At 34.8% G+C, this 13366-nt stretch overlaps 1 long non-coding RNA gene across 1 annotated transcript; it reads right to left on the bottom strand.

Moving 5' to 3' along the window:
• Positions 1-4861: 4861 nt before the first annotated feature.
• LOC140010188 (uncharacterized) lies at positions 4862-13096 on the bottom strand. Its single transcript, XR_011817453.1, has 2 exons — positions 10979-13096; positions 4862-7535 (listed from the first exon to the last, which is right to left on the bottom strand). It is a non-coding gene; the product is annotated as an uncharacterized lncRNA (long non-coding RNA).
• Positions 13097-13366: the final 270 nt, after the last annotated feature.

The raw sequence follows: 13366 nt of genomic DNA, 5'->3' as shown, positions 1-13366 counted from the left end.
TTCGACAGGGACATATGAAACTTGCCAATGTACCAAGACTTGCGACACCAAAGCTTGGTGTAATCTTCCTCCACGGATGGATGTAAAAGAATGTGCTTGGAATCTAATAAGCCTATCGGACACTTACCCCTCAGCCCCAAAGAAACGATAAATTTGCGAATAATCTCCATGGAAGGGCGGCCTACTGCAAATCTGCCAACCAGTGCATTAGAGTAAGATGCTGCTATCGGTATCATATCTTGACGGGATATCACCAACGATGGCTCACCCTTGTATGTACTGAGATGGCCAATGCCAGAGGACGAAGAAGAAGGAGGTTGAGAAAGAATGGAGGCGAACGTCTTCGTAGGCCGAAAAAGGGGCGGCGCCTCCCCAAGCTGGAGAGCTGCCATGAAAACCTACTAAGCCCGAGTTGCAAAGGATAGCCCGAAAATGGAGAGAAAGCCCGCGAGGACGACACGTGATAAGATTTAGACTCGGATGTTAATTGTTTTAAGAAGTTTAAAATTCCTTCACTGAATTGTGATTTTTCGCAAGAAAAAAATTACGTTTTTTGTGAACAAATTTTTCAATCACATTTTTACGTCATATGTATCAAATCGTACATTTTTCTACAAAAAAAATTCTAAAAATAGCAATCCAAACAGGACCTAAACTTTTATGAATTTAGGAGATATATGGTATGTTTAAAATTTGAAGTGGATCCATTCTTATATTTTGTATGCTTATCATGTGTGCTAAGGATATAAAATAGAAAAAACCTTATAGATAATTGGGTAAAAGTTTTAATTGTGGTTATTGGCAACATGAAAATATAATTAAGTGAACATGAGGATAAAGTTACAAATATAAAAGATGATAAAAAAAAAGTTTACATCAAACCGATGTCCCTTTATATTATATATATTATCAATTTATACACTATCACAATTGGATGGATGATACATGAACAAAATTTGGATTTCAAATTCAAATTTTGCATATGTGTCATCCATCCAACTATGATAATGTATACACTAACAGTGTATATAAGATTAATCCTATATAATATAACATAGATATTTGATAAGTTCAAATGATTTTATAATGAATATATGGATAACTTTTTTATACAACTATCAATGTATAATTTTTTTTACACTAACAAGTTTAGATCATGTCATATAACATGAATTCAATTTTAAATTTTAAATCATGCACACGTGACATACATTCAAAACTATTAATGTAAAAAAAAAATAACTACATTATCAATGAATAAAATGTTAATTCTAAATATATTACTCACACTATGTCGTGGCTTATTTATTAGTTCAAAAGTTTGTTCAAAACTTTTTTATTTGTGAAAATTGATTTAAGGTTTTGAGAGGATGTGTTGGACCGAAATTGGGTTTATTTTTTTTTTCAAAAAGTTGTACATGATGTATCTACTGTGCTACATGTCACCCTTTTAGTAGTACATTTGGACATACAAGTGGTAGACTAGCAGTAAGACTAGTTGTCATACTTCTATTAGTTAACATATCTAGTCTATTGGTGAATGCCAGTGTTTGCGATTGATTTCAATTGCTGACATGTCGCTCTCCCATTGGCCAATTGGTGGTATTCCTCCAATTGATTGCAATTTAATGGAGTGTCATCTTGTGATTCGTCAATTGGTGGTAGTTCTCCCAATTGCACATGGAATTGATGATATGGTGAGTTTTGATTGGATGGGAGGTGATAGTTAATATATTACACGTGGGATTGTGCTAAAATTTGACCCTCTTTCTTTTGGCCCAACAAATCACATTAACAAAAATTTGGGTTCATTTTTTTGGTTCACCAACAAATCATGTTTAATTACCAATTTTTTTTGCAATTAATTTTTAATAATTAATTAATAATGTCATGTTTTTGGTCACCCAAGAAATCATGTTTAATTAACTATTTTTTTTGCAATTATTAACAAAAAATTGGCTTTTTCTTTGTGGTCACCCAAGAAATCACATTTAATTACCACTTTTTTTTTAAATGTTATAAAAAATGTCCTCTTTTATTTTGGGTTGCCCAACAAATCACGTTTAATTATCAAATTTTTGCAATTAATTAATTAATAATTTCATTTTTTATTGTCTAACAAATCACATTTAATTATCAATTTTTTATAATTATTAATACTTTTTTGGTTGTAAATCACAATTAATTATAATTTTTTTACAATTGATTGTTATTCTACTTATTACATTTGGAAATCATCCATATTGAAGAACTTTTTGCCTTTGAAAATCTTCCATATTGAAGAACTTATTTTGGATTGTCCAACAAATCATGTCTAATTATCGATTTTTTTAATTGTTAATTAATTAATTAATAATTTCACTTTTTTATTTCCCAACAAATCACATTTAGTTACTAGTTTTTTGCAATTAAGTTGCCAAATAAATCACAATTAGTTATCAATTTTTTGTAATTAATTAACATATATGGTCTATGTGGAAATACAAAACTTCCCAACTGCCTTGGACAAATGGTGGTAATCCTCCAATTGATTTCAAATGAATTGGTTGATGCTGACATGGCGGTAGTCTTTCAATTAATCATGGGATTGACGATGTGGCAAAGCTTGATTGGCTAATTGATGGTTGTTTTCCAACAGCAAAAAATTGCCCTCTTTTTTGAATGCTTTTAGTTGTCCAACAAATCACATTAACAAAAATTTGGCTTCTTTTTTTGTTGCCCAAAAGATCACATTTGATTATCAATTTTATGTAAGTTTACCTCGATCACATTTAATTATCAATTAATTGTTAATTAATGAATAATTAACAAAAAATTGGCTTCTTTTTTTGGTTGCCCAACAAATCACATTTAATTACCATTTATTTTCAAATATTAACAAAAAATTATCCGCTTTTTTTGGTTCCCCAACAAATCACATTTGATTACCAAAATTTTGCTATTAATTGTTAATTAATTAATTAATCAATTATGTGAAGTTTTTTATGCCCAAAAAATTGCATTTATTTGCCAATTTTTTGCAATTATTAATATTTTTTTGATCGCCCAACAAATCACATTTAATTATCAAGTTTTTTGCAATTACTAATGAAAAATTGTCCTTTTTTTTTGTTGCCTAACAAATCACATTTAGTTACCATTTTTTTTCAATTCATTGTTAATTAATTAATCTACCTATCTGCCCATATTACAGTATAGAGTAAATTTTGTTGTTAGCCTGTGATGATTTAATAGATGTTGGAATAAGAAATTGTATACGAAGTGGGACAAAAGATTCTTTACACTTAGCAAGTGGTGCAATATAGTTGTTTCGGGGAGGCATGGATTGGATGTTGGTAAGGGGGAGGCATTGTACGTGAGACATCTCAAATTCGAGACCTCTTATGTAGACTTAAAAAAACCCTATCACATGTCTAACACATGATTTTTTTTTAAAAAAAAAGTGATTTGTGTGATTGGGTTTTAACCTCTTAGGTTTAATCCACCGATTCTTCGTTTGCATGAACTTTCTTTATCCGTTGGATCCAGGTTCTTAATTTGTCGGATCCAGTTTAAGACATGAAGCAGGAGACAAAATCACATCAGTTGAAGGTTGATTTGTGGCTTGAAAATTGAAACCATCAAAGTCTTCATCCTTTTCTTCCTGTGATTTTTGTGCAATTGGGGGGTTAGGGTTTGGTAAACACTCCCCTTCCCTATCCCTCACTCTCATCTCACATCAAACTCGCTGGCCGACCAACATTTCTTCCAAACCTCTCCAATTTTCTCCATATTTTTTTCTCAAAAAATTAATCTCAATAATAGCCACGGATGATATTCAATTTTCTGGCTTTTTTTTTTCCTTTTTTTGGATGAGATGAGCTTTTTTCTCTGTTCTTCCAATAGTCTCTAATTGCTTAATAATTAATAAAGCTTGGTCTAATATATCTGCTACTCAATTTTTTTTCTTACTGATTAGAACTTTGTGCTTCTAATCTTTGTCTCCTAAGATTTTTATTTTATTTTATGTCTCTTATGTTTTATTCATCTGATTTCCTAATTTTTATATTATTGTCTTTCCAAGAAAAAGATGAAAACTTTCATGGGATGCAAATGCAAGTACTTGTGGATATGTCCCAGTTTTGCTATGTGAAACAATCAAAATAATGCCACCACCATTCGATCCGTCCGGCTTTCAAGAAACGTGTAAACATGAGTATTTTGATGTTTTTCCCTCGATGCTGCAAAACCCGACCTTGCACTACAAATTGCATCCTGGTTACCTTAGCTTCCAATGCTAACTTCAAATGAAAACTTATACATATGTACTTTTCGATAAATCGAGGAAATTGTCATTTGATAAAATCCAATGAGACAAATGAAACTATGCAACACCCAAAGAATTTTTATACAAAAATGTCAAAAACCAAAGTAATGCAAAAAATAACCATCGACTTGCATTGAAAGAAAAAGATGACTTTAGAGAAATGAATCACAAATCCAGCAATCTATGTTAATGAGCAAAATATTTCGGCCTCAAACAAAGTGCCCCGTTTGACCCTTTGGATATCGTCCGTTCAAAATTCAATGCCAGCAAAAAAATCACAATGTGAAAAGGAATCCCAATGAACTGAGTCACCTTTGCTTTCTTTGTGCAACCCTATCTTAGAGTCATTTCGGGTTTTCACCAAGATTACCCTCCACCCTTTTGGTTTTTTCCTTTTTCTTTCTTTTTTTCTCCTATTTTCCTTCTTGATTTTCTTTTTTCTTTCTCATTTTCTCTTTTAAAAGCATCCTTGCTAGTTTTCACATGATGAGCAGTGTCAACCTCACACCTAATCAATTCAAAAATACATCTAAAAAATTTCCTAGCAACAGTATATGAACATCATTTGCCAATTAATTAGAAAATTTCTTGACAGAGATATTTCAAAGAACAGAAGTCAGGACTTTTGACTATTGTAATGGGATCAGGTGGGGTGCTTAGAAAAGTTAAGGTTTAAAAGCGATTTCAAAAGTGGTTTAAATGATCTGAAATCGCATTGTTGCATCATCCCTATTTTAGGGTTAAATCAAAACTTGCCCCAGGTTATTCTTAACTGTGGTTCTCTTTTTTTCATTTCCTTTCTTTCGACCTTCTGCCATTCTTTTGAAATTTTTAAAATTTGCCCCAGTTTATACTTAATTGAGGTTCTCTTTTCTTTCATTTCCTTTCTTTTGGCCTTCTGCTATTCCTTTGAACTTTTCAAAATTTGCCCAGTGTGGGGCTTGCGATTCTCAGGGGTTGCCAAACGAAATGATCATTCTGAAGGTTCAAAAGGGGTAACTTGGATTAGAGTGTTTGATTGGAAAAGAAGAGGGCCTGACTTTTATTCCGTTCCTTCCATTAACTCTAAAAAGAAACTTTCATTAATGCGAAATTTCTTACATGTATCTGAATTAATTGACTGAGGAAGACTCTTGTTCATCTATATCAGTGAAACATAAGTGATCTGCTAGACAATAACCTTCCTTTTTCTTTTTTCTTTTTTCTTTTCTTCTCTTTTTGTTTGACAACAAACTTTTTCCAATCTTGCACCGACAACAGTTGCCTCAATATTTTGTCTCTTTTCCACGTAGTCACGATTTGACCCATTTATTGTAAGCACAGTCGCTCCTTTTGACTGCATTTGGTTGCTTCTCATCAAATAAAGATTATTGTTCTTGACATTGCTTTCCATCAACCTTTTTTTTTTTTGCTTTTTATTCAAGTGACCACTAATTTTATTTCCTTCATCTTGATCCCCATTCAGTCTGAGTTCCTCCTTCAAAGATTCGTACTTGTGCTCGGTCCTTATTCTTCCATTTTCCTTAACACTATATCTCGTGCTCCGATCATGTCCTGGATCTTATGCTTTATTACCCAACAGTTACCGGTCGAGTGACCGGGCGCTCTAGAATGGTAGGCATAAGCGGCTTGAAGGTCGTACCCAGCAGAGAAGCCTTGAAGAGGGTAGTTTGGAGGAGGTATGTCATCAATTTTACCGGCGACCTTGAGCTATTTGTATAGTTGGCCAATGGGCCTGCCTAAGTTGGTAAAAGTTCGAGATCGGCCAGGGTTTTGTAGTTCATTGGTTTGAGGATAGTTGTAGGTCAGTTTGTTTGATGGAGCAGGTATGGGATTATAAGGTAGACGAGGTCGAATTTGAGAGTTGGTTTGAGATATTGAGAAGGGCATTGTAGGTGGGCTTGCATAGTTTGGCCATGGGCGAGGGTGATTGACAGTAGTATAGTAAACAGGGCTTGCGTTTGGGTAGTGAGAACATTGGTACCTGGGTCTTGAAGACGGTCCTTGGTCCTACACAAAAGCAGTTTCCTCTTCTTTCTTCTTGAGTTGAGGTTCCTTTCTGTTATTATTCCGACCTTACAAGGCATCCAACTGTGATTTTAAAGCCGATACATTGATGATTTTCCCTGCTTTGACATATTCGTCATACTCCTCCAACTTATTGATAATTGCTACAAATGAACACCCGGTCATGCGAAAAATCTTCTCAAAATATATGAAAGTACGGATCGCTTGGCATATATCTTATGATCTTCAGATGGTTTCTTTTTACTGCCTTCAAGCGTGGTTCTTGTGGGAGCAAGTTCACAATTGTACTCGTATTGTCTCACGAAGGTGGTTGAAAAATCCAACCATGTTCTCATTTCTTCATTTTTCAAATTAGAATACGAGTCTAGAGCATCTCCCTCCAAACTATCTAGGAATAAACAGATAGGCAAATTTTCATCACTTACTGGCTTTCCCAACTTGTTTGCAAATAGTCTAAGATACGTCTTGGGTTGCCAGTTCTATCATATTTACTAAATTTGGGTGTTTTAAAACCCAAAGGTAATTGCATATCTGGAAAAAGACATAGTTCATCATAGTCTAAGCCTCAAGGCTTGCTCATTCCTTGGTTTTTCCTCATGAATTCATCAAATTTATCCAATCTTTTCAACAGGTTTTTGTCCTTTGGGGCGGAGGATTCACCCATTTCCACCTTCCCTTGCATAGTGGTATCCAACATGAATGGCTCAGCGGTGATGTGATGAGGTACTTGAGAGTCAGTTGGCATGTTCGGTGGGTAATTTTGAGACATTCGAATGCTGGCTGGGTTAATTTGAATGTTATGGGGGTAAGTATATAAAAAAATAGAAGCAGGATAGGTGAAAGTCTCTTCGGACATATTTGCAAAAGACGGCACGAAAGCAACCTGGGTATGAGATAAAGGAGGTGGCTGGTGTTCTATTTCAAGTTGGCCAATAGGCAAGGATCATGCTGGACACCGCCACCACTAGCAACCAATTGGTCAATCATGTGCCTTTGGGCCGTTATCTCCACGCTCAATTTATTGAATTTGTGTAACATCTCACTTAATTGAGCTCCTAAATTTGCAGCGTCTGTTGGAGGTGCCGTGGTGGATCTATCAGATGATTCCAGATGTGTGCTCATGTTTACACGATTTCTCAAAACTCGACTGTGAGATCGTGTGACGATGGGGCTTCTTCTTGTAACTATATTTGACAAACACCTGACATTTTAGAAAATCCTATTTAGTATCATCTCTTGACCGGCTATTGGCAAAGCAAGAAAAGAAAGAAAAAGAAAAAGACACGAGTTAGTATATATTGAGGTAATTCGGATGCATGCCCTATTGGGGGACCCTTTTTACGCCAAGGGTTGGCCTAGTATGAAAATGCAATCCTTCAGGGTAGGCACTATACAATATCTGATAGATCCGATCAACTTATTTGCCATTCAATTGGAAGGTAATTTGAAAATTTTGGTCAATCGAATGACGGGAGATTTCTAGCCTGATAGAACAAGGGTAAAGTCTGAATAGATTGATTGCTTTGATTGATACAAAAATTTGTAAAAACACACCGATTTGACCTTGAAGAACTTTCTATCGGAGAGATTGAAATTTGTTGACAAATTTTCTTAGGGAAGCATGGATCGAAGCCCCAACCGATCAAATGGCTGGATACAATTGATGGTTTTCTCAAAATTGACTATGTTTCTCAATTTGAAATTTGACATTGAAACCCTAATTGGTCAAATGGGTTGAATGAAATTGATGATTTGCTAAAAATAGACTGGCTCACCTAATTGATAAAAACCCTAATTTGACACTTTTGTTGCCAATGCATTAGTCTATGAGCCTTCTACAATCAAGATTTTGGATTTGATTCATTTATTGTCTCAATAATAAGGAGTCATTCATGAGTTTATTCAATTTAAGGTCCTTTATGCAAAGGATTTTACGAATTTGATAAAATGGGCCAAAAATGAGTATTAGAGGCTCATATTCTAATGTACAAAATTGCTCTATCATCTTCGAAAATATCAGATCCTACCTTATCTCGTGCACTACTCCTTTGGACGGTACAAGAAGTATAGACATGCAAGTCTCATTGGATTACATATCTGAGACACAAGATGGCTTTTCCCTAACATGGGATTCCCTTAATGGTATTCCGTCTAAGTTTCATGCATGATGCCAATTTAACAAAACAATCAAATATGCAATTTTTGAAATAAAAAGGGACCCTTTGTGTGCCAGGGTGGGCCTAAAATGATATGTAATTATTAACCTACAAATGTAATATATTGAAATTTAAATGTGTAATAACCTATCTAGGAGAGTAGGTTTTAAAAGAGTATCATGCTAGAACTCTTATTTCTAAGGCTTATGAATGCAACGGAATAAAAAATAAAGAAAGGTTAGTTCAATTGATACATAATGCATAACACATTGGAGCAAACAAAAAATAATATGAAAAATAGAAGGTAATTAAAGAAATAAGGGTGTAATCCCTCCCCTCGTGCCTAGTGTTCCTATTCGGGTAAGGTTGACTCTAACTTAGGCAATTTCTATCATGGATGCATGAAGTTGGACTCACTAATGTATCTAGACTTGATAAGGCTTCAGGCTCCCAAGCCTTCAGACCAAGAGGCGAAGGGTCATCAATCCTATGGTCTTCGGTCGGTGGCTTGAGTGATCTCTTAGGCATCGCTATAGGCGCAGAGCACACCATCCGCCTACCTAAGGAAATCGATCCTAATCCTACAAGAAAATGTGGGAAGCGCCCATGAAAAAGAAAAAATAGGGTAAAAGTAATGCATGCACGTATGAGGTGCTTTCTTTTGAGGGGAGAGATTATAATACCATCAAATGCGGGTGAAGGTTCTAGGGTGACTACCCCCCAAGATGCAAACGCGATATATAAATATAAATGAATGAAAGAAATAAACACATTATTCACATACACGGATATCGAGACAATTGAACCTGTGAAATGCAAGAAACCCTAAAAAAAGAGAAAATGCAATCTAAAACCTCCAAATGTGATATATAAGAAGGTTAGAAAAAGAAAAGGAATGACTAAATCAAATGTTCGGACCCTCTGAGTCCCTAGTGGAGTCGCCAAGCTGTCGCGCTCCATATTTGAATGAAAAAAATAACGTGTTTAGCAAAATGAATTTTTGATTGAAAAAAATGAGTTTTTGATTTTTAGAAAATAAATAAAGAAAATGGGCCTAGAATGGGATTAGAAAGTGCGATGATTTTGGCCCAAATTAAAAGTTTGAAAAGGGTTTTTAATAAAAATAGAAGTTGCCGTTTGGTATTGAGTTAAACTGTACCAAGTCACCTAAAATGAGTTTTTAAAGAAAAAGTAGGAAAAATCCTTTTTAAATGACTCCAAGTCTTCAAAAATCAGAGAAAAGTGTTCGAGAGTCACTTTTGAAAAAAGGGAAGGCAAGGATAAAATCCAAGGCACTCTTTCAATCTAGCCTAGAGCTAGTTGCGTGATTTAGTAAAAAATTTGCTTATTTTAAGCTAAGAATTTATCATATTTGGATGTCACTGTATGAGTGCAAACCTAGACCTAACGGTTATTGAAAGGGTCGAGATGTCTTTTCAAAATTTAATTGGTGCAAATCGCATTGATTGCGATGCCCATAAGTGACTCTTTGAAGAGGTCAAAAGTGAGACTCGAAGAAACATAATAATATACAAATATACATGACCTAAGAGAATGCATCATAATGGGTGCGGGGAACTAATATTCATGACTTTAATTTTCCCTTTAATAGAGGGAATACGAGCATGCTAAGGTTAGAGAGCCATACTCGTCCATATTCCATATTTGAGGGGTTACTCTCCTAATCTAAGCAAGCAAATTATCTAACCTAGTTCTAATTTTAAATGAAATGCAAGTCTAATGTCATGTCTCACACATAGGGATAAGGGATATACATGGAGGGAAATATCATGCAAAAATGATAAGAATCCTAAAAAGTAGAAACTCTGCATGAAATGTAGTGTCTTGTCAAACATGATCTAATGCGTGGGTGGTCCCTAAGGGTCTAGCGTTGGGCCAGCCTATGTCTATAAGTTCTCACTAGCATTGGACTAGTGAGAAATCGGAAAAGAGGACCACAACTAGCATTGGACTAGTGTGGAATCGGAAAAAAGGGCCACAATTAGCATTGGACGAGTGTGGCGACATCATGCATTTATTATAAGCAAATAAATCATATAAACATAATAAAAGCGAGTAAACACATAATATCACATGAAACACATAGTACATAAGCATGATATCTAGATGCAAGGCCTTAAGAAAGCGAATAACACGTAAACACACAAGCATGCAAAACACACAAAGCAAATAAAGCGAATAAAAGACCTACCTATTACATTTGGGGGTCCTAACTACAATCTAAAAAGGAAAGAATGAAATGAAATAATAACCTAACTATTACAATTTGGCATTTAAATGCCTCTCAAATAATTAAAAATTAAATTAAATTAAGTATACAAAATTAAAACCAATAAAGTGAATAAATAAATGAAATAAAATAAAATAAAGAAAACATTCAAAAAAACATGCAATTACACACATAAAACCACATAGGAGCAATGAGCACATAGGATCAAATAAAATCAAAATAAAGTGTAGAGTATACCTCTCTTCATTTAGTGACCTAATGAAATTTTTCTTATTTACCCTCCAAAACAAAGAAAAAGGTCAAGGCATCACTTTAATTAACAAATAATCACAAGGAATGAAATTGAATCAATCAAAGCATTCAAATAAAAGTAAACAATCCATATTCAATAAATTAAAACAAACAAGGACCCAATTGAAAGAATTGAAGAAGTTTGAGGGGTCAAATCACTATTATTACAAATATTAAGGGGCAAAATTAAGGCTTAAGATGAAACCTATCAAAACCAAATGATAAAATTCACAAAAAATAAATCAAAACCTTCTCATCAATTCCCAAACAAAATATATTACCCAAATCTAAACCATTTTTACAAAAATCCAAATAAAAAACTATAAATCTATCAGAAATTGTTAAACCTTCAAATTACATCCAAAACTCATGAATAATCTATCCAAAAATCACATTAAAGCATACCAAGGAAAAATAAAATTTTGAAGGGATAAAATTGATTATATTTTCTCAAATTTTGGGCCATAATAGCATTATTTAGAAAACTGGGGTTAAAGCGCAATTTCTTGAAACTTTCATGCATCATGCTCGATAGCTTTCTTTCTTCTACAATTTTTTGCTGCAACCTTGCAGCTTATTCGACTGCAACCTTGCAAACTCCAACAAAGAACCCATAAATTTATCTACCCAGTTACCACAAAACATCATCATCCCATTTCCTTAACAAACTTCAACAAGATTCCATCTAAAGATCTGAACAACAAAGATGTTGGCCAGCCACAAAATGGGTTTCTATCGGATGCAAGAAAAATGGCTTATCATCTGCCGAGATTTCAAATCCAAACACACACAACCTTTAAACATCCGAGTGCATGAAGTAGACTCATGTGAAGGAGATTCAAGCTAAGGTCTTGTATGAACAAGAGGAAGAAATAACAAAGAGAGGAGGAACAAGGACATCGATATAGTAGCAAGATTCCAGCATTTTTTTTATTCAGATATGATGATATATAAATGGAGAAGGATGAAGAGATTACCTTTTATGCTTTAGGCTACCCAACAAACGTAGGAAACCCAAGGAAAATGAGATTAAAGGCTGGAATCTCAAAGCCAGAATTTTGTTGCAGACTGCTCAAGGTTTGATGGAGCAGCAGATTTGAGCCCAAATTTCATGCATTGGGAGACGTTTTTTCTTGAAGATTCGTGAACAAAAGTTGCACTTGTACAAACGTAGATAGTGCATATTTGGAAAAAATATAGATTTTCAACTGAAATTGTGGCCGGATTTTTCTCAAGAACTAAGCCAAATATCCAACCCTGGCTCAAAAATTCTGCACTTTTCTTTCTCTCTTTTCTTTCTCTGATTTCTTTCTCTTTTGTAGTTTTTCCTTTTCCTCACCCTCTCTCATCCTCTCTCTTGTTCCCCAGACTCTCCCCTCTCCTTCTCTCCTCATCTCTTTTCCTTTTCTCTCCTCCTTTGCTTTCCCCGAAACCCTATTTTCCTTATTTGCTCCCCGTAGCCTCAAACTCTGGTTTTCCTCTCTTGTTTTTTTCCTTTTCCCTCTGTATTCTCCCCCTACCTCTCTTGTTCCTCCTCTTTTCCTAGTTCAGCCGCCACCTCCCTCTCCATCTTCCCTCTCTCAATCACTCTTTCCCTTGTTTCCTTCCCTCCCCAACTCTCTCGGTTTTCTTTTGTTTCTCCTCTTTTCCCTTACCCAACCGCAGCTTCTTCCTTTTCTTTTTCCTTGTTTTCCTCAGCTCCCAAACCCTCTTTTCCCTTGCTTTCTCTTTTCCTCTCAATCTCCTTGCTGCCCCGATTCTCCCCTACTCTCTCTAGCCGTCTCTTTCTTTTTGCTTCTTGCCTTGGTCTCTCGTTTCTTGCCCACAGCCCGTAACCTATCCTTTTGGGTTCCCTCTATCTCCCTAGAGCTTCCCTTGTCTCAGTTTTCCGTCTTTCTCAGCACCCCAAAAACCCTTTTTCCCTCAGCCCGTAGCTACCTTTCTTTTGCTTGGTTTCTCTGGTTTTCTTTTTCCTCCTCGCCGCCACCTCTTTTCTTTTCATTTTCTTTTGTTTGTTTTTTCCTTCAAATTTTCCTAAGCTTCCAAGTGTCTTGCCACCTACCCCCTCCCTTTGTTGTGGTATCCAAAGAAAAATAGAGACACTTGTTCCTTTTGCATGCACCTCACTTAGTCGTATTGCATGTGTGCCACATATTATTATTTTTTATTTTGTATTTTTATTTTCAAAACCAATTTATGATAAAATAAAATGCTAATTTCTAATTACCTTACAAAATGTCATTTCACTTAGAAAAAAATTGAGTTTGAAAAAGATAAAGAGGGATTTTTATTAAGAATTTCTTTCTGAAATTTAATGCAAAAATTGTTTTAAAA

This window comes from Coffea arabica, chromosome 7c, assembly GCF_036785885.1.
Source record: "Coffea arabica cultivar ET-39 chromosome 7c, Coffea Arabica ET-39 HiFi, whole genome shotgun sequence".
NCBI lineage: Eukaryota > Viridiplantae > Streptophyta > Magnoliopsida > Gentianales > Rubiaceae > Coffea > Coffea arabica.
This window is presented reverse-complemented; position numbering and strand designations above follow the sequence as displayed.